This window comes from Dipodomys spectabilis, unplaced genomic scaffold, assembly GCF_019054845.1.
Source record: "Dipodomys spectabilis isolate Male_0828 unplaced genomic scaffold, ASM1905484v1 ptg000092l, whole genome shotgun sequence".
Taxonomy (NCBI): Eukaryota; Metazoa; Chordata; class Mammalia; order Rodentia; family Heteromyidae; genus Dipodomys; species Dipodomys spectabilis.
The window spans coordinates 14,503,251-14,523,235 of record NW_024870769.1 but is presented as its reverse complement, the minus strand read 5'-3'; the positions used below and the strand labels follow the sequence as shown (position 1 = coordinate 14,523,235).

At 41.9% G+C, this 19,985-nt stretch overlaps 1 long non-coding RNA gene across 1 annotated transcript; it reads left to right on the top strand.

Annotated features, from left to right (window-relative positions):
- The first annotated feature begins 2,105 nt into the window (after positions 1–2,105).
- Positions 2,106–18,756, top strand: LOC122112096. Its single transcript, XR_006148105.1, has 3 exons — positions 2,106–2,202; positions 5,935–5,994; positions 17,988–18,756. It is a non-coding gene; the product is annotated as an uncharacterized LOC122112096 (long non-coding RNA).
- The last annotated feature ends 1,229 nt before the right edge of the window (positions 18,757–19,985 follow it).

Genomic DNA, 19,985 nt, shown 5'->3' with positions numbered 1-19,985 from the left:
CAACCAGATGAGTGGGAGTTCTTTGTTTCTTAAGTCCTATTAGTTTTGTCGTATCACCTAACATTTTGGATTTAGCATCCACTTATCAGGGAGACCATGTACCCTTTGTCTCTTTGCTCTTGGCTTACCTCGCTCAACATGATTCCTTCTAGCTCCATCCATTTCCCTGCAAATGCCATTATTTTGTCATTTTTTTTTTAATTTTTTTTTAATTTAATTTTATTTTATTTGAGAACATACTGTACAGAGGGGTTACAATTACATGGGCAGGATAATGCATACATTTCTTACCAAGCATTGCAGCCTCCTCCTTTGTTTACCCTTCACCTCCCTTCCCACCCTCCCCCCTCCCCCCGACCCAATCAAACCCCCCCCCCCCACACTCCGACATTGTAAAGCTGGTTTTGACATGACATTTTGTACTTCTCATTGTTGCAACTATTTTGTCATTTTAAATTTAATTTTTTATCTTCAAGTGCTTGTCCAAGTCTGTTACAACTTATAACTATGTGTATAGGGCATCTTGATCTGTCACCCCTTTCTTCATTCTCCTTCCCCAACAGCCATGAGAAGCTTCCCACTTTTGTTTTAACATATGTACTTGGGAATAAGAACTACATTTGCCTACCTTTGCTTTTCCATTCATCTTCCCCCATCCCACTAATTCCACATTCAAACATTTCAGCATTTGTATTTATTTAGTTGAATTCTTTGTGGAAATGGTTTTACTTTTGGTATATTATGCTTTAGTAAACTTGGTCAAGTATATGTGCACATGCCCCCATGTGTGTTTACATGGGAAGTGTTAGTTGTTGCCCAAGATGTTCATATGACAGAAAACATGTGCTCCTAGTCCTTGTGGGTAAAGGCACTAATTTATTTCCTTTCTACTCTTCAGTTCCTAAGAATGCCTGGGCTCCAGATCTCTCCCATGGGTGAGTGCATGAGACAGAAGCACATGAGCTTATGGTATACATATGTATATACTATATGTATATGTATTCTATGTGTATATGTATTTTATATATCTATGTATTCTATATATGTATAGATATAGCTATAGATATATATCTATCTATACATGTATCTACATATCTATACATAGTATAGTATATGTATTGTATATGTATTGGATATATCTACAAGTCTATACATAGTACACAACATACATATGTATATATGCATACATGTACTATGTATAGGATATAGAAACACATAGTATATATATATACTATAGTATATATATAGTGTATATATACATATGTATATAAGTGTATATATATGCATATACATACACATTGTGCTAGTATATGGTACTAGCATATATATATATTACGATGCTAGTATCTATATCCATATTATATAGTATATATAGAGATATATATACTATACATATAGATAGTATAGATAGTATATATATATATATGTCTATATCTATAATATATAGATACATGTATATACATGTATACACACTATAAGGTGCATCAAAAGGTATAGTTAGAAAAAGAAATGTGCGGGGGCTGGGAAGGTGGCTCAGTGGTAGAGCGATTGCCTTGCACGCTCGAGGCCCTGGGTTCGATTCCTCAGCACCACATAAGCAAAAAGAAAAAAGCCGGAAGTGGCGTTGTGGCTCAAGTGGTAGAGCGCTAGCCTTGAGCTGAAGAGCTGAGGGACAGCGCCCAGGCCCAGAGTTCAGGCCCCACGACCGGACCCAAAAAAAAAAAAAAAAAAATGTGCGGATGATTGCCATGATCACCGTATGAAAACTAGAAATTTATATGCAAGCTTATTTAGTGCTGAATTTTGTAGTTGGTCTCAGAGGAAAACCAGGATTTCCAGGAAGTACTTCCACTCACCTGGCCCAGGTGGGATAGTTAGGTCCCCACACACCTGCGGCAGGCCACGGACCTCCAGTCACAGGTTGAGTAAGAAACCTACATGTCCACTTCCTCCCGTATGACGCAATGCATAGTGGGAAATGTAGTCTCCTCTCGGGCACAGAACCATTGGGCGGGGCTCTTTCAGGCTCCTCCCGTGCTTGCGCTTCCGCGCCCATTTAGGGCATCTTCCGCTCAGAAATTCCGGTTCCTGGCGTTGTGCCGCCCTCCTGGGAAGTTTCCGAAGTAAAGTTCAGTGTTGTGAGTGCCGGAGCCCGGGTGGCAAGAGGCCCCGCCGTGCCTGGCGAACCTGGGGACCTGAAATGTGAGTGGATGGCAGGCAGGCAGGAAAACGGGCTGCAGGCGGCAGCTGGAGCCGGGCGGGTAGCCTGGAGGCTCCACGCACTGCTGGGTCCCTCCGGTCTGGGTGACTGTGCCTGGGGTCGTGATTGCTTTGTCAGAGTCGGTTCTGCCAGAATCAGTGTCCTTCCAGGTGCCGGAACCTAGCTGGCTCGGGAAGGCTCGCGGGCAGGCTAGAAGGTTGTCCAGACTAGGAGAGCTGGGGAGGCCTGCGCTTCTGTTCCACGCCTGATTCTGCTGTGAACCGAGGTGACATCCTCATTGCTCTTGCCCTGCTGAAAGATGGACGCAGTCACAACTGTAGTGCAGTTGTGAAATGTGTGTTGGACGAGTCATGTGATATGGCTGTGGAATTACCGTGGTTCTGTGTTGTTTCTTCTAGGAACGTTTCTAATTCCCTCCTACACCACGTAACCCGCTTAGCACTCCTGGCTCCAGTTTACACATGTTTGTACACGACCTAGTTTCTAGAGAAAGTTGTTTATAGGATATTGGAGAACTGGCTGATGGACTTGTATTCTTTGGAATTAAGTAAGCATGGTAAATTTGAAGGAGGGCAGATTCTGAATAGGAGTGTGCATCCTGAAAGAACGAACACTTGCTATCCTAAAGGGCAGAGGCAGAGAAGCACAAGAAGGAAGAATCTCATTAACTTAGTAATTATTGCCGCTGCTTTCCATAGCACAAGATTCACGTGGGACTCTTCTGCAAAGCTCTCAACTCTCCAACTTGGCGAGAGGAGAAGTGAGCTAGACTGAGGATGAGCCAGAGCTGAATTCTCAGAGGGGTAGGAGGCAGTGGTTTGTGGTTTGTAGTGGAGAGACACCTTGTCACACCTGAAAGAATCTGTCTCTACAAGTACCCTAATTCCAGTCTCATTGATTCAGTCAACTCCAGTATCATTTCTAGAATGCAAGCTCTCTCAAACGTATCTTGTTATTAAATATGCCTTTTAGAGATGTACTGGTATTTGGTTTTACCTGATGATTTGTCTGACAATTCAGGAAATGCTTGCTAGGGACCTTCATGCTTTATAACAAAAATGATAAAATAAAACTTAAGTTGATATAGCTAGCTCAAGATTGTATGGTTTGTAGATGTTAAGTAACCCGAAGATTTAGCTAGTGTTACCCATTTTGTTAAAATCTCTCAAAAGTAGTATTTTTTCAGTTTAGGGATTTTTTTTAGGGGGGGGGTCAGTCATGGGGCCTGAACTCTGGGCCTGGGCGCTGTCCCTCAGCTCTTCAGCTCAAGGCTAGCGCTCTACCACTTGAGCCACAGCGCTTTCTTTTTCTCCACAGCTTTTTTCTTTTTGCTTATGTGGTGCTGAGGAATCAAACCCAGGGCCTCAGGCATGCAAGACAAGCACTCTACCACTGAGCCACCTTCCCAGCCCCTAGGGATTTTTTTTGAAGAGAGGGAGGTGATTGAAGTCAATGTATCACAAACATTGCTTCAAAATACTTTACTTGAAATATGTTGATTTTATTTCCTTTCTTTTTTTCTTTTCTTGTCTTTTTTTTTTTTGTCATTCATGGGGCTTGAACTCTGGGCCTCGGCGCTGTCCCTGAGCTCTTCAGCTTTAGGCTAGTACTCTACCACTTGAGCCAGTGCCACTTCCGGTTTTCTTGTGGTTCATTGGAGATAAGAGTCTCATGGTCTTTCCTGCCTGGGCTGGCTTTGAACCTCAATCCTCAAATCTCAGCCTCCTGAGTAGCTAGGATTACAGGCATGAGCCCAGCGCCTGGCTAACGATTACATTTTTAAATGGGAATTCTGTAACATGAAACTAAAGTTTTTGCTGTATGGCTGTCCAGAATTGAAAACAAAATAAAAACATACTCCCCTATGAAATCTATGAAAATTCCAGTCCTCTAATTGAGATATTTAGCCTATAACAAATTTATTTTATTCTACTTATTTTTGTTGGTTGTGGAGCTTGAACTCACGGCCTGAGTGCTGTCTCTGAGCCTCTTTGTGTTCAAGGCTAGCCCTCTACCACAGTACCACTTCCAGCTTTTGAGTGGTTAATTAGAGATAAGAGTCTCACGGGGACTTTTTGCCCAGGTTGACTTCTAACTGCGATCCTCAGATCTCAGCTTCCTGAGTAGTTAGGATTACAGGTGTGAGCCAACAGTGCCCATCTATTTTATGTTTTGTGAAGTTAAAAAAAATCTTTATTGTGATGGAGAAAATGTTAAGACTAAAATGCATATGTTGCTTTTTATTTTGTTTCGTTTTTTATCGGTTGTGGGGCTTGAACTCTGGGCTTGGGCGCTGTCCTTGTGCTCTTCAGCTCAAGGCAAGCGCTCTACCGCTTGAGCCACAGCACCACTTCCCACATGTTCCTTTTTAATGATTCACTTAGTGTTTACTACTAGCAGCAACCTCAGTGAATTCCCCATAATAGACTTTCATGATGATTTGGATTTTTCCTCCTTGTGGCTGGAAAGTTCACTTCATATTATCCCAAAACTTTGTCTCCTACATGATTTTGTTTAAAAAACACAGAGATGTGGATGATATCAGCATTTCCTATGTAGTAAACCACCCAGCACATACGGCCCATGATAGAGCATATGGAGAAGAAAGAAGGAAAGAAAGAAAGGGAATGGATGCAGTGAGGAAGGCAGGGAAGTATGGAACAGAGATAAGAAGGAAGGAAGGTATTTTGAGAAAAAGTGATCTTTTTGATCCAAGTGGGTTGCTTAAAAGTTCTTGACTTGTGCCGGGCACCGGTGGCTCACGCCTGTAAGCCTAGCTACTAAGGAGGCTGAGATATGAGGATCACAGTTCAAAGCCAGCCCAGGCAGGAAAGTCCAAGAGCCAGCAGAAATTACTAGTGATAGCATCCAAAACCAACCATCCTGAGTAAGGAAACCAGATGATTAAGGCCTAATCTTCTAAAGAAACAATCCTAACAGAAATGGAATAATGAGTCCAGCCAAAAATATAGCTCCACAAAACTTTAAACAAGTGAAATGGCGGGATGTTTCGCTGTGTGTGCTGGCTCCTGTATATCCAGCAGAATAGCAAGGTTCTTCACAGTATAATTGTGTTCAGGGAGGCAGGCAGTAAGGAATTTTTCAAACTTTTGTTCCCATATTCATTGATATACGTTTGCCTAAAGCAAGTTAAATGGCAAATCCAGACCAAATGCTTCAGGCTACTTTGGGTAGAGAAAGATATGCTATCTGGGAGCCATTATTGGAAGAGGAAGCCACAAGAAATATATATTCTATATATTTTTTCCCTAAATTCTGAGTGAAAAATCTTAAGTTGTAACAAACATGCTTTCCCTATTCCAAAACAGAGTGAAATATTCAATAGAGTCTTATGTGATATCCTTACATTAACAGGAAAATAACTCATACTTTCCTAAGTGCATTTCTGTAATTATTAATATCAATAAAGATATTGTATCTTTCTTTGATTTATATTATTTATTTTTGAGGGAACATTAATTGTTCCCTCATCTAGAAATAAATTACATTTATGATATCTACCAATTAATGTTCTGTGGATACATCTTTAATAGAGAATATATTGTGTCTACTTCAGCCATGAAAGGGTCTTCTCCCACAGGAAGGTCTTTTTTTTTTTTTTCCCCTTCCCGTGTGTAGTGTCTTGAGCAAGAATCTGGGACAAAGCCACATTGGCTCTTTCCTGACTCCATTTTATTTGCCTTCTCTCCCAGCTATACTCTCAAAATCTTCTCTACATTGTCAACAGCAACAGAAAAATGAATGGATCTCTGGTGAGTTGCTTTCATTTATTTCTTTGCTTTTTAGGAACTTTTAGTAAACTTAGTGGGGTCCAAGAATTAAAATGGAAAAATAGAAAAGATTTAGTCTCAGGAAAAATGTTCATAAATAAAATAAAGATGGCTTGTAGATTTAACAGATTATGAAATCTTGAGTCAGTTTAAGTTGAGTGCAAATTTATCTCAAATTTGTTTTCCATGTTTCTGATGTGAGAAAGAGTAGTTATACATAATCCAGTGACACCTAGGAACTCAGCATGCTAACATCTTATGGAATGCAAATATTTGTTGGCCATTGGTCTGAAAAATCATCCTCATTCATTATACAATAAACTATCTTAATGATGTTAAACTGTGTTAGTGACATTTTTCTGGAATTACTGAATTAATGTGATCCCAAACATCTCTGAATGTTAGAGTCCTGAGTAAGCTATATACTCAAATGACTGTCCACACATAACCCTTGGTTGGTGTGTATTTTCTGTAAGGAATGCAATAGACTGCATAGAGTTGCATGTTTTTCCAAAAGCTCATTAGTGACTAAAATTACAGTCTTTTTAGTGTTGTTTTTTTAACTTGAACTTATGCTATATTTGATGATGTTGTCCATGGCCTTTCTGTGTGTGTGTGTGTGTGTGTGTGTGTGTTGCAGGTCATGGGGCCTGAACTCTGGGCCTAGGCTCTGCCCCTCAGCTTTTCAGCTCAAGGCTAGCACTGTACCACTTGAGCCATAGCACTACTTCTGGTTTTCTGTTGGTTTATTGGAGATAAGAGCCTCATGGACTTTCCTGCCTGGGCTGGCTTTGAACTGTGATCCTCATATCTCAGCCTCCTTAGTAGCTAGGCTTACAGGCGTGAGCCACTGGTGCCCGGCACAAGTCAAGAACTTTTAAGCAACCCACTTGGATCAAAAAGATCACTTTTTCTCAAAATACCTTCCTTCCTTCTTATCTCTGTTCCATACTTCCCTGCCTTCCTCACTGCATCCATCCCCTTTCTTTCTTTCCTTCTTTCCTCTCCATATGCTCTATCATGGGCCGACTTCTTCTCACTCCAGTTTTCCTTCTCTTAGGACACTTTCTGAACTGACTTTCTCTTATATCTTATATAAGAAAATCACTAAAGTTACCATCTGCAATCAAATAGATTTTTCCTAATTTCATTCTATTAGGTCTAACCTCATTTAATGTGATGCTGTTTTTTTTTTGCTTGCTCTTCTCACATTATTGAATATTTTCATCCATTGGATGTATAAGAACAGAAGCTGAAGCCAGGCGCTGGTGGCTCACGCCTGTAATACTAGCTACTCAGGAGGCTGAGATCTGAGGATCGCGGTTCAAAGCCAGCCCGGGCAGGAAAGACCGTGAGACTCCTATCTCCAATAAACCACCAGAAAACCGGAAGTGGCGCTGTAGCTCAAGTGGTAGAGCGCTAGCCTTGAGCTGAAGAGCTGAGCGACAGCGCCCAGGCTTAGCGTTCAAGCCCCACGACCGACAAAAAAAAAAAAAGAACAGAAGTTGATAGTTCTGGTAAACTATTGACTTGGTTTATTACATTAGAGGTGTCACTGTTCACAAATCTGGAGGACATTTACTCAGTAATAAGGTTTGGGCTCTCAGGAACTCTGCTTTGAGCCAATATTTATGGCAACATCTCCTTAGAACTCTGCTGGGTGAAAGCATTTAGGAGTTAGTGGAACACATTTGTAATGCAGTCAATGAAAAGTTATACAAGGATAAAATCAAAATGCATAGAGTCTTAACAACTTTTATCTCTATCCTGTGTATTTGTTCATAACTGTTCAAAGTTTGTATTATGTCATTGCATTTCCACTAACTTTGACAACATGTTTTTCAAATTCTATTTCTCTCGCTCTTTTTTTTTGGGGGGGGGTCCGGTTGTGGAGCCTGAACTCTGGGCCTAGGCGCTGTTCCTCAGCTCTTCAGCTCAAGGCTAGCACTCTACTACTTGAGCCACAGCGCCACTTCCGGCTTTTTTCTTTTTGCTTAAAATAGTGCTGAGGAATCGAGCCCAGGGCCTCAGGCATGCAAGGCAAGCGCTCTACCACTGAGCACTGAGCCACCTTCCCAGCCCTTCTCTCTCTTTTTTGCTGCCAGTCCTGGGGCTTAAGCTCACAGCTGGACACTGCCCTTAATACTCTCCCACTTGAGCCTTGGCTCCACTTTCAGCTTTCCGCTGTTTAATTGGAGATAAGAGTCTCATGGACGTTTCTGTCTGGGCTGAATTCAAACTGCCGCTCTCAGCTCTCAGCCTCCTGACTTGCCATCATTGCAGATGTGAGCCACTGATGCCCTTCTTTCAAACTCTTCTAAATTTCTTTTTTTCTTTTTCCTTTGTAATTTCCATTAATTACTTAAAGTCAATAAGGAAAATAGATACATACATCACATATATTTCTGATATAATTCCTATAACCTAATATTTGTCACATTACTCTTTCAGTGTTGTTTTTTTGTTTTTAATCAGTCATGGGTCTTGAACTCTAGGCCTAAGCACTGTCCCTCAACTCTTCAGCTCAAGGCTAACACTCTGCCACTTGAGCCATAGCACCACGTCTGGTTTTCTGGTGGTTTGTTGGGAGATAAGAGTCTCATGGACTTTCCTGCCTGGGCTGACTTTGAACTGTGATCCTCGGATCTCAGCCCCCTTAGTAGCTAGGATTACAGGCAAGAGCCACTGGTGCCCGGCTTATGTTAATTTGAAGACAGGTTTGCTGTGTAGTACAAGTTGTTTTGTTTTGTTTTGTTTTCTTTCTTCTTTTTTTTTTTTTTTGTCGGTCGTGGGGCTTGAACTCTGGATCTGGGCTCTTCAGCTCAAGGCAAGTGCTCTACCACTTGAGCCACAGTGCCACTTCCGGTTTTCTGGTGGTTTATTGCAGATAAGAGTCTCACGGACTTTCTTGCCCAGGCTAGCTTTGAACCATGATCCTCAGATCTTAGCCTCCTGAGTAGCTAGGATTACAAGCATGAGCCACCAGCTCCTGGCAAAGCTTTTCTTAACTTGATATATAGCATAGGCTATCTTGTAATCTTGCTTCAAACTCCCATAATCATGGATTTTAGGTATTTATTTCCATGCCTGGCAACATCATCATCATCATCATCATCATCATCATCATCATCATTATTATCTTGAGCTCAGGATCTGACACTGATTTTTGGCTGGATTTTACCATGTGAGCCATGCCTCCAATCCCACTATTCTTAAATGTACAGTTTATTGATATTGCATATATTATATTGTTGTGCAACCTGCTTTTCCATAATGTTTTTCTATAATATTTTTCTTCTTCCTTGTATGAAGCTGTATATATTCATGAAATATGCAGTTCCCATTCTACCCCAGTCTCTTGCGATCATCATTCTACTTTTTTGTCTCTATGCATTTGTTGACCCTGGGAACCTCAGTACAGGAAATTCTACCATGGCTGTTCTTTGTGTGTGTGAGAGAGGGTGGGAGGGCAGGGGTGAGTGAGAGAGGGAAAGTGGGGATAGGGGAGAAGAGTGAGGGGTCATGTGTGCCAGTCTTGGCATTTGATCTTAGGGACTTTCCTTGAACTTTCCTCAAGGCTAGCATGCTACCACTTCAACAACAACTCTACATATATCTTTTTTAGTAGTTAATTGGAGGTAAGAGTCTCAGAGACTCTGCTACCCAGACCGCCTCCAAATCACAATCCTCAAATCTCAGCCAGGAATACAGGTTTGAAGCACTGGCACGCAACTTAACATGGCTGTCCTTTTGTGACTTGTGTGTTTTTTTTAGCTAATTGTGTTCATGATTCATCAATGCTATAGCATGTATTAGAATTTCATTTCTTTTTAAAAATCTATCTATTGGTGGATGAGTGGTTTGTTTCTGTCTTTGGTTATTGTAATTGCTATGAAATTATTCTCCCAATACCTGTTCAAACCCCTGCTTTCTCTTTGGTTGGATACAAAGCTAGAACTGCTAAACCATATTTCTGTGTACTTCTATATTTAGTTCTTGTTAGCGTCTTTGACCATTTTTCACTCCTGCCAGAAATCCACCAAATTTCATACTTTTCCACATCTCTGTCATAGTTTTGGAGTTTTTATTTTTAATGTATGCATAGTACTGACGTAAACTAGGCATTTCATTGTGATTTTTTATTTGAAAGTTTCTTTTGTTACTACTAATATTGAACACCTTTTAATTAACCATTTATCTATATTACTTTGGGAAGGTCTCTTCCCCATATTAAAATCCATTTTCTTTTTTTTTTTTTTTTTACTCCCCACCAGTCCTGGGGCTTGAATTCAGGGCGTGAGCACTATATCTGAGCTTTCTTTTGCTCAAGCCTAGCATTCTACCACCTGAAACACAGCACCACTTCTTTTCTGTTTATGTGGTACTGAGGAATTGAACCCAGGGTTCACCATTAAGCCACATTCCCAGCCCTTTATTTGTTTTTTTTTTTTTTTTTGTCGGTCGTGGGGCTTGAACTCTGGGCCTGGGTGCTGTCCCTCAGCTCTTCAGCTCAAGGCGAGCGCTCTACCACTTGAGCCACAGCGCCACTTCCCCTTTATTTGTTTTTGAGTTACAGAATTTTATTTTATAATCTTTTAAATGAATTCTGTTTATTAATCTATTAAGAGATATAAGCAAATATTTTTTCAAATTTCATAAATGCATTTGTCATTGGGCCTTTCATGTACCATGTTTTAATTGTATATATTTGACCTTGTCTGTTTTTTTTTTTCTTTTTGCTTATGTGGTTTCTGAGGAATCGAACCCAGGGCCTCATGCATGCAAGGCAAGTGCTCTACTACTGAGCCACCTTCCCAGCCCCCTTGTCTGGTTTTTGTACCATGCACTTTTGGTGTTATATCCAAGAAATAATTGTCAAATTTAATGAAACTCTTTCTTCTTCATACTGTTTTTTTGTTTTTTGTTTTTTTTGTTGATCTTAGGGGCTGAACTCTAGGCCTGGGCACTGTCCCTCAGCTCTTCAGCTCAAGGCTACCACTTGAGCCACAGCGCCACTTCTGACTTTTTTCTGCTTATGTGGTGCTGAGGAATCAAACCCAGGACCTCATGCATGCGAAGCAAGCACCCTACCACGTCCCAGCCAGTTCATCATTAATTTAATACTACAATAAAACAGGATTATTGTTAGTGGTTTATGTAGAAATTTATATCCAACCTAACCTACAATAGTCCATGTTTCAAAGAAACTGCTATCTTTCATCTCTAATAATTTTAACTGTTTTCTTCTGATAGGTTTTCTTTAGTAAGTAAATTGGCAAGTCTAGTCCATCTCCAAGGAGGAATTTATTTTCACCTCAAAGGTGGAAAAATTGAGTTTGTTGCCACCATGAATGAAAAATAAATGCCATTATTACAATTCATTGTGCTCTGGACCCATCCTAATTTCTCTGCAAGGTTTTTGAATCATAGATTATTAGGAATATGTATGTAATTATGATGTATTTGCAAGTTATGGTTCTCCTTGTTGATTTGTACTTCTCAGGGAATATACTCACTACATTTTGCCTAGGGATTTATTTTCACTTTCAGTGTGTCTTAGTAAATGTAACACACAATGCTTGATGAACAACAGTGACATCAAAACAATGTTATCTATGTGTGTGTTCCTGCTGTTGTTTTTTGTTTAGTTGTTCTATTGGTAATTGAGAAATATTAATTATCCAATTGTATTCAATGTTAAAACAATCCCTTTTTATTTTATTTTATTTTATTTTTTTGTCAGTCATGGAGCTTGAACTCTGGGCCTGGGCGCTGTCCCGCAGCTCTTCAGCTCAAGGCTAGCGCTCTACCACTTGAGCTACAGCGCCACTTCTGGTTTTCTAGTGGTTTATTGGAGATAGGAGTCTCATGGTCTTTCCTGCCAGGGCTGGCTTCGAACCGTGATCCTCAGATATCAGCCTCCTGAGTAGCTAGGATTACAGGCGTGAGCCACCGGCACCCAGCTAACAATCCCTTTTTAATTCCATGGCTTTGTTGCATGTTTTGGGAGAGTTTGTTTTTAAGCATATAACTTGTATTATTCTGATGTATGATTTGTATGTTATTATTATGTCTCTATCTGTGGTCATACAGTTTGTGTGGACATTTGTTTCCTTTCCTACTATCTTTATTTGAGCTTCTCACTATTGATTTTTGCTTATGTCATCTTTGTGTTTGTTTATTTATTTTCATATCCTTTAGGTTATGCCTTTGTGAGTAATATATTATTGAGTCTTTGATTTTTTTTTTTTTAGATTTTTTTTTTTGGTCATGCCAGACAATGCCTCTGTCTTTACTCCACTTACATTAAAATACTAATACAATTACATTTATATCTACCATTTTGCTACTTATTTTCTCCGTCTCAATCTGGTATTTTTTCCTTACTTCTTATTTTTTTAGAGAGTGTTAACTGAATATTTCTAGCATAGTCCTCTCTGCGTATCCACAGGAATGGTTCCAAAAACCCTTACACAGAGGCTGGGAAGGTGGCTTAGTGGTAGAGCGCTTGCCTTGCATGCCTGAGGCCCTGGGTTCAATTCCTCAGCACCACATAAGCAAAAAGAAAAAAGCTGGAAGTGGCACTGTGGCTCAAGTGGTAGAGCGCTAGCCTTGAGCTGAAGAGCTGAGGGATAGCACCGAGGCTCAGAGTTCAGGCCCCACGACGGGACCCAAAAAAAATTAAAAAGAAATCCTTACACATACCAAAATAGATGCTCAAGTTCCTTATATAAAACTGTATTGTGATTTTATACAACCAGCACACATACATCTGTATACTTCAAATCACCTCTGAACTACCCCTGTTACTTAGTACAAATTAAATGCAATGCAAGTAGTTGCTATTTGGCATTTTTCAGGATATTATCACAATTTTTTTAAGTCTGTACATGTTCAGTAAGAAGCTATATATTTTAAAATTTTAAGATTGGGGGCTGGGAAGGTAGCTCAGTGGTAGAGCACTTGCCTTGCATGCATGAGGCCCTGGGTTCAATTCCTCAGCACCACATAAGCAAAAATAAAAAAGCCGGAAGTGGCGTTGTGGCTCAATTGGTAGAGCACTGGCCTTGAGCTGAAGAGCTGAGGGACAGCGCTCAGGCCCAGAGTTCAGGCCCCATGACCAGACACCTCCCCCCCCAAAAAAAAAACGAAGAAGAAGAAGCAAAAACTGCAGGCAGCTTGTTCTTGAGGTCTCATTTCTATAACTTCAAGAAAATGTATTTTTCTCACCGTCTGTTTTGGTATGACAGCCATAGGAAAGTAAATATACTTAAGAGCACTGTCGTACTGCATCATAGTGTATAGGTACTTTTTAAGGGAATAGTTCCATATATAAGCTTGATCTTTTATACATTTAAAGATATTGGTGATATTATAGATTTGAACTTAGAGCATGATACATACAAGGCAAGTACTATAGCAATTACATATTTGATCTGTAGCCCCAGTTCTTGTACTTTTGTTTTTAATACATGCATGTATGTAAATATTGAATCTTCATTTATGTGAGTTACCTATAGTCTATTGTCTTTGTTGTTGTTGTTGTTAGTCATGGGGCTTAAATGCTGGGCTTGGGTGCTGTCCCTGCATTTTTCAGCTCAAGGCTAGCATTCTACCACTTGAGCCACAGCACCACTTCCAGTTTTCTGGTGTTTAATTGGAGATAAGAGTTTCCTGGAGGGCTGGGAAGGTGGCTCAGTGGTAGAGCACTTGCTTCGCATGCATGAGGCCCTGGGTTCCATTCCTCAGCACCACATAAGCAAAATGAAAAGAGCCGGAAGTGGCACTGTGGCTCAAGTGGTAGAGCACTAGCCTTGAGCTGAAGAGCTGAGGGACAGCTCCCAGGCCCAGAGTTCAGGACCCACAACCGAACCCAAAAAAAAAAAAAGTTTCGTGGACTTTCTTGCCGGGGCTGACTTTGAACCATGATCCTCAGATTTCAGCCTTCTGAGTAGCTAGGATTACAGGCATGAGCCACCAGCACCTGGCTCTATTGTCATTTTTACTTGAAGCCATCATTTAAAAAATTACATAAAACAAATATATATGTACCTGTGTATGTGTATGTTTGGATGTGTGTGTATGTGTGTAGATGTTCTTTTATACTTACTGACAGATCTGGTCCTGGTCCCATCAGTATGTCTAAGTTTGCACCTTTTGTCATTTTCTAAGCAGGACAATTTCGTGTAGCACTCTGGGAGTGCAAGTATACTGCTGATCTTTATCTGAAAATATGTTCAACCTACATTATTAGAATAGCTCCTCTGGGCAGAAGATTGTGAATTGAAGGTTGTGTTCTGTGAACCCTTTACAGATATATTTCCTTTCTGTGTGTTTTGGGTCAGCATTTATTTCTAATGTTGCTAAACATAGCAAAAGTAGAAAGAGGGTTGGACATTCTTTCTTTGTAGTGAGACTCAGCATGGGAATAAAACTCTCCTTGTGCCCTGTGCACAACATATTAGTACCAAATTCTGTTGCATCCTCCTTTATTTTCTTCCAAAATTTTTTGATCAATTCCCCAATTTTACTTTTTTTTTTTTTTTTCTCTGCTGTGGGTAGTCATGTCTCACACTGCTTTCTTATATTCTGCTTTTTATTTCTTTCCATATCTCTTCCATCCTTCCAAGAGGAACTAGTAATGCATATATGGTCAAGGCACATTTTATTCCCTCTCATTTATGTTCTGTATTATAGATGGTGGGTAATGCAACCAGTTATTTAGTATTTAGCAATGACATATAAGGGAGGCCTCAAAACATCTTTAGGGATATACTAACAACAATGAGCACATAAAACTTAAGTAAAATTTTCTATGTCCTAAATCATTAGTAATCAATTTCTTGATTGCTGTTACTTTCTTTAACATTTACCTGGACACTGTTTTTTTGATATGCTAATGCTTTCTTTAACATTTACCTGGACACTGTGTTTTTTTGATATGCTAATGTGGTATGCAACTCTTGTGATTGCCTGATGGAGCTCTGTATAGTTTAGATTCTAGGCATCTATTTGTAGTTGATGTCTTTAGTGCAGATCATTGGGTCCTGGAAGATAATTTTTACCTTATCTTCTCTTGCTAGCAACAAAAAACATTTCCTGATTGATAAGGGAAACTTTGCTTTAGTAATTCATAAGTTAGTATAGAGGTAGATATTTCTACTTGAACTTTACTTTTCCATACTGCATAGGTAACAGAGCAAGCTTGAACCATTTTATGCACGACAGAAACATACATGTAAAGGAATGAAATCCTCAGAGTTGGTTTTCTCATGACTCAGGGTTAATGACTTTTTGAAATGTGCTGTTTCAGGGGTTCGTATCCTTTGAGGATGTGTCTATGGACTTCAGCTGAGCCACCTTCCCAGCCCCTGTGGTGTACTTCTTAATCAAACTCCTCTTTAAAAACCTAACACTGTGGGGCTGGGAAGGTGGCTCAGTGGTAGAACACTTGACTTGCATGCATGAGGCCCTTGGTTCGATTCCTCAGCACCACATGAGCCGGAAGTGGTGCTGTGGTGCAAGTGGTATGGTGCAAGTGGTAGATCGCTAGCCTTGAGCTGAGGAGCTGAGGGACAGTGCCCAGGCCTAGAGTTCAGGCCCCACGACCTGACCCCCCCCCCAAAAAAAAACAACTAACACTGGGGGGGGAGGAGGGGGAGATGGGTAGGGACGGGAAGGGGAAACAATGGAGGAGGAAACAATGCTTGATAATGAAAGACCCCAGCCCGTGCTTACCTATTAGGTACCCCAAGAAAAGCTGCTGCCCCTCACCCTACATATCTAAGAGAGTGGGGCAGGATACGTGCAGGCCGCTAACCAGGAAACAAAACCTCGGGCCTCTGAGTCACCGCCTGCAGACCCTAGCATGACCCTAGTACATGCCTTAAAACCAGGCATTCCGGTAAAATAGCCGACCAGCACATTCCTTCCTGTGAAACTTAGCCCTAATACTAGGGTGAGGCAGGATGTGATAAATCACTTGTCAAAACTAGGGAACAAACAGTTTCGGTGCATAACGACCAGCACAGACATGTCAGGGCAAGTACTGACACGTCAGCCTTCCACCCCCCCCTCCCCCCCCCCCCCCCCCCCCGGCCTCGCCTACCCCATCCTGACCAATCCCCACCTTAAGCGTAATTCAAAAATAACCAACCAATACCCTGTAACCATGCATCTCGCTTCTGTAACCTTGCTTCTGCTGCCCATAAAAGAGGATGCTTTCATGCATCAAGGCGCGCAAGTCTCCCGATAGACTTTGTCGCCCCGGGTACCCGTGTAACCGGTTCCCAGACACCCGACCCGAACCTCGAGGACGAGTGCACCTGGGAGCCTAGGCATGCCCGAATAAACCTCTTGCTGTTTGCATCCGCACAAGTGGTCTCGTTGTTCCTTGGGGAAGGGTCTCTTCAGATTGAAGGACACCCCACCGACGGGGGTCTTTCAATAAAATTTGTACTCATTATCTTGCCCATGTAATTGTAACTCCTCTATACAGTATTTTCACAATAATAATAATAATAATGAAAGATTAAAAATTAGAGTTACATTTTACAATGGCTAACTGCTGGTTTTGCTTCTGTAAACTTGGTTGTGCTAGCACTGACCCTTCCCCTCCCTGGAAATAAAAAGTTTCGGAGTCTAGATGTCTGCCCTGGGACAAGCTCTGTAGTCGTAAATAAAGAACTAACAAGTAAATTCCCCAAGTGGCCAAATGGGACCCAAGGAACAAAGAGTATGTTCCTCTGCATTCCCGTGTAAAAATTCTCGGTTTAGGGGGCTCAAGATAAGGACCATCCGGTGAGCCCAGCAAACTAGGCCAAATGTTAATCAATCACAAGCCTGTAACTATGTAAACTCCCCTCCAGGGTGACCACTCCCCCTAGACTTGCCCTGAGCCAACTGTTTTACAAAGAGTGTTATAAACTTCCCGTGCAGGCTGGAGTATATGATAATTTTTAAGCTGAGCCAATCCTGGGGAGCCTGGGGTCTTATGCTAATCCTGTGGTTTTTGTTTTTAAAAGTGCCTGTAACTGCTTGGGGCTTCCTGTCTGCCCTGGACAGAGAGCCCGTTTGCGCAAACGTCAAATAAACTCCTCTTGCTTATTGCAGCTGCTGGCTTGAAGTCTTGGTTCTTGGGGTGCCCTCCCGTTGAAGGAAGCATCCCAGTGAGTCTGGGGTCTTTCAATAAAACCCTAACACTTATCTTTCTTCACCCTTACCTCCTCATGCATGTTCTTTCCTTGCCTAAAACCTTACAATCCATTAATCAGTTTAGTGGTTGAGAACAATTGTTTTAAGTGAAATGGGTTGTTTTTAAGGAGAGCAAAAACTGACTCCATCTTTAAGGCACTAAGAGCTGAGAATTAAAATAATGGTTTCAAGGGGCTGGGTAGGTGGCCCAGTGGTAGAGTGCTTGCCTTAAATGCCTGAAGGCCCTGGGTTTGATTCCTCAGCATCACATAAGAAAAAAGCCGGAAGTGGCACTTGTGGCTCAAGTGGTGAAAGAGTAAAAATTAGAGTTACATTTTATAATTGCTAACTGCTGATTTTGCTTCTGTAAACTGGCTTATGCTAGCACTGACCCTTCCCCTCCCTAAAAATAAGTAAAAAGTTTCAGAGTCCAGATGCCGGCCCAGGACAAGGTCTGTGGTTAAAGATAAAGAACAAAAGAATATGTTTTTCTAAGTTCTTGTTTGAAAATTCCCCAAATGGGACCCAAGATAAGGACCATCTGGCGAGTCCAGCAAACTAGGTCAAACGTCAACCAATCACAAGCCTGTAACTATGTGAACTCCCCTCCAGGGTGACCGCTCCCCCTAAGATTTGCCCTGAGCCAACCATTTTACGAAGAGTGTTACAAAGTTTCCTGCGTAGCAAAATGATTGCTGGAGTACACAGTGACTTGTAGATGGACCAATCCCGGGGCACCTGGTGTCATATGCTAATCCTGTGGGTTTTTTTTTTTTTTTAAGATTGAATGGATTATATTGGCAAAGAATGTAGCAAAACATCCAGAACACAGTGAATACCCACAGGTCTTGGCTCTCTTCCTTTCCCTCCCCTGCACCAGCTGCCTCTGCTCAGTGGACCATGAAAAGCCTGTGACAATGTCGCCAACTCAAAGATGAAGGCAGGGCTGGTGGATCCCTGCTGAATGCCACAAGCCTCTCACTGGATGGATCTTTATCCTGAAGGGCCAGGACACCATTATTTGTGTGTCCCAGTCTTTGTCCTGAGTTAAGCCAGAAGAGGGACTATGTGATTCTTCTGTCAGCCTCTAGAGGGTGCTAGTCCTGTCCATCCTCTGCCATGAGAAGGTCCATGTCACCAACATCACTCACTCACTCCTGGCTTAGAAGGCTTGCCCACAGGACAGGAAAGAGGACATGGCTCCATTGTTTGGGGGAACAAGTAGTGATGTCTTACATGGCATGGATGGCCCAAGTCTTTGCAGTTACTGGAGAGCAGTAATCTGGCCAAAGGTTCCCAGAAGGCTCAAGTTTCCATACACAGCTCCGATCTCCATGCACAGGTCCTTGGAGACTTCCTAAGGCATAGTCCCTTCGAGGAACACTAGGAGGAGCTTTGACTTTTAGCTTTTTGATTTTGTCCATGATGCCACCTTCGTTGTTCTTAATATCATGGACTATCTTTTGAAGTTGCGTTGGTATTCAGGTAAGGGGTTGGTTTATTCATTGTTGTGGCTGGCACCAGGCCATCTTGGTCCTCCACGCGGTGGGGAAAGGCCTGGGAAAGAGAGCTGGGAGAGCTGGGAAAGAGAGAGCTGGGAAAGAGAGAGAAGAGCTAGAAAAGAACAGAGAGAGCGCAGAGAGAGCTAGAAAAGAGCAGAGAGAGAGCAGAGAGAGCTAGAAAAGAGCAGAGATAATCCTGTGGTTTTTGTCTTTAAAAATACCTGTAACCGCTGCTCAGGGCTCTCTCCTGAACCGGGGTAGAGAGTCTGTTTGCACAAACGCTGAATAAACTCCTCTTGCTTGTTGCATCTACTGGTTTGGAATCTTGTTTTTTGGGGCGCCCTCCCGTAGACAAAAGTATCCCAGTGAGTCTGGGGTCTTTCAGTGGTAGAGCGCTAGCCTTGAACTTCATGAAGAGCTGAGGGACAGGGCCCAGGCCCAGAGTTCAGGCCCCATGACCGGACCCCCCCCCCCCCAAAAAAAAAAAACTGGTTTCTCACAAGCACCTCAGGATCAGGAAAGATGCTGTGTCTGTTGAGACTCTGGGAAATATGAGACGCTGGGAAAACTGTTTGGAAAGGCCCTCTGCTTATTGTGATAAGATTGTGTAATCTGCTTGACCACCTGCCTTGGGAAATGTGGGAGGTTAACTACAGGAAAACAGCCCAGCCACTACCTTTGCCCTTCCAGGAAGAAGCAGCCTTATCCCTGCCCCCACAAGTAAGAATATCTGCCTGCTTTGTGTGGGGACTGGCAAATTCACACACCAATTTAAACCACATGATAGGTTAGTTCAAACAGTTACTATGAGGCAGACTGTAACTCCACTGGCCACTATGCAATCTTTCTGCATGTGGCCAGGCTTGACCACGTGGTTTTTGGCCCTTAAAAACCCAAGTTTAGTCTGTGCTGCGTCCCTGGCCAGTCAGCTATCCACTTCCCCAATAAATTCATCTTTTTGCATGAGACTGTCTCTGCATAGTGGACTCTGGTGGTATGTGGAATCCCCTCCCCCAGACCCGGTAACAGTTACCATTAGAAAATTTAAGGCAAACGGAGACACAACTGTCACACTTCAGAACATACTGTTAGTGAAATGGGTCCCTTCCCATAGCTTAGTCCACTCCTTCCCTTCTCCACAGCTTAGCATGCTCCCTTCCTAGGCAACACCAGGCCCATGTAGTAAAGGCAGTAAATAATCATCTTCCAACCCCCTTTACCTTGGCATGGCACTTCTCTGGGGCAGCTACCACCATATAAGGCAACAAGAGCCCCTTA